A 2194-nucleotide genomic window follows, 5' to 3' on the forward strand; every position below is an offset into this window, starting at 1 on the left:
GTTGACCTCCAGTTGAACCAGCACCATTTGCTGAAAATGCTATCTTTTTTACATTGGATGGTTTTGGCTCCTTTGTCAAAAATCAAGTGACCATAGGTGTGTGGGTTCATTTCTGGGTCTTCAATTCTATTCCATTGGTCTGTCTGTCTCTGTACCAATACCATGCAGTTTTTATCACTATTGCTCTGTAATACTGCTTGAGTTCAGGGATAGTGATTCCCCCTGAAGTCCTTTTATTGTTGAGGATAGCTTTAGCTATCCTGGGTTTTTTGTTATTCCATATGAATTTGCAAATTGTTCTGTCTAACTCTTTGAAGAATTGGATTGGTATTTTGATGGGGATTGCATTGAATCTGTAGATTGCTTTTGGTAAAATGGCCATAATTTCTTAAATGTGTACATAAGTCGTTAAAGGAGTGAATGAGCATTGATATTAAACAAAATGTATGATATGGTAAAAGTTAAAATTAACATATTTCTCTATTCAAGTATTTGCTCTATTAAGTGAAAGTATACTTTGATATCTAATGCTTGAATATATGAGGGGAATTTGAAAATATTACCTTTATAACTATATCTGCTTGAATAAAATTAACTTTATTTGATTTGATTTGTTTTCAGTTTTACTTTTTTTTATAACAACAGTATAAATCGTTTTTAAAAATCTTTAGAATTTTGCAACATTCTGCCACAATAATTAAAAACAATATTCTCTTAATATTGAGTATTGGAATGATGTAATACTATGATTAGACTGCAAGTAAGGAAAAAATATTTTGATTAGAGTATCTAGAGTGCTGTCTAAAATTAAGTGTACCTGCTTCCTGTGCACCATGAGGTCCATAGATCTCTTTTACCATCAATCCAGAAAGAGGAACTGCAGACTATGACTAAAGCTTCTGAAACCATGACATTAAGTCCTTTCTTCCTTAAGCTATTGTATTAGACAAGGTTCTATAGAGGAACAAGACTTATTGTCCTTATAGGATTTACATATATAAATACATGATTTAGACAGACAGACAGCAGACAGACAGACACACATGTACACACACACACACACACACACACACACACTTGTCATTTATCAGAGCATTTATCAGAATGATCACAGGGTGTGTACTAGCTAGTTTAGCTATCTACTAATTGAAGGTCTCAGAATCCAGCAGTTGTCCAGTCATTAAGGCTGATTGTCTCAGTGTGTCTTCAGTATATGCTGGAATCTAAAAAAAAAAAGGCTTTACTGCCAGTGAAGAGATGGACTTCTAGTGAGATGAGAGACAGAGCAAGCAGGTAAAGAGACAAGCTTCCATCCTTTTTATAGGTTTCCAGGCAAAGGTGTGACCTAGATTAATTTGAATTAATTTGAAAGATTTGAATTAGAAGTCAGTCTTCCTACCTCAAATGATTTAATTAAGAATAAAAATCCAGTGCTTGCTCTGGCAGCACATATACTAAAAATGGAACGAGACAGAGAAGATTAGATTGGCCCCTGCACAAGGATGACACGTAAATTAGTGAAACGTTCCATATTTTTTAAAATCCAGCCCTACAGAGGAAAATAGATGGAAAACTCAAAACAAGGAGAGAAACTAGGTAGTACAAAAATTAAGAATATAATTTCTTTGCAATGAAACCAAAAGAGATACATACAAACATAATTCCAACACTAACAATGAAAATAACAGGAAGTGACAAGATTATCAACAAGATAAACCCTGAGCCAGACAAACCAGAGGTAATAGAGAGTGTAACCAAATTAACAAAATCAGAAATGAAAAGGGAGACATAACAAAGAAATCATCAGATCAAAAGCCTATGTTCATCAAAACTGCAAAACTTGGAAGAAATGGAAAATTTTCTAGTCAGATATCAGGTACCAAAGTTGTATCAGGAACAAATAAACCATCTAAACAACCTCATAACTCCTTTAGAATACTGAGGCAAAAATACTCAATAAAATAAATTCTTGCAAACCAAATCTAAGAACATATCAAAACGATCATCTATCATGACCAAGTAGGCTTCATCCCAGGGATGTAGGAATGGTTTATTATACGAAAATCCATCAACGTAATCCAACATATAAACAAACTCAAAGATAAGAAGCACATGATCATTTCATTAGATTCTGTGAAAGCATTTGACAAAATTCAACACCCCTTCATGATAAAAGTCCTGGAAAGATCAGGAA

At 33.7% G+C, this 2194-nt stretch overlaps 1 non-coding gene across 1 annotated transcript; it reads left to right on the forward strand.

Moving 5' to 3' along the window:
- The first annotated feature begins 1430 nt into the window (after positions 1–1430).
- Positions 1431–1537, forward strand: LOC120094978 (U6 spliceosomal RNA). The gene has a single exon (XR_005489644.1). It is a non-coding gene; the product is annotated as a U6 spliceosomal RNA (small nuclear RNA).
- The last annotated feature ends 657 nt before the right edge of the window (positions 1538–2194 follow it).

Source organism: Rattus norvegicus, chromosome 9 (assembly GCF_036323735.1).
Source record: "Rattus norvegicus strain BN/NHsdMcwi chromosome 9, GRCr8, whole genome shotgun sequence".
Classification (NCBI taxonomy): Eukaryota; Metazoa; Chordata; class Mammalia; order Rodentia; family Muridae; genus Rattus; species Rattus norvegicus.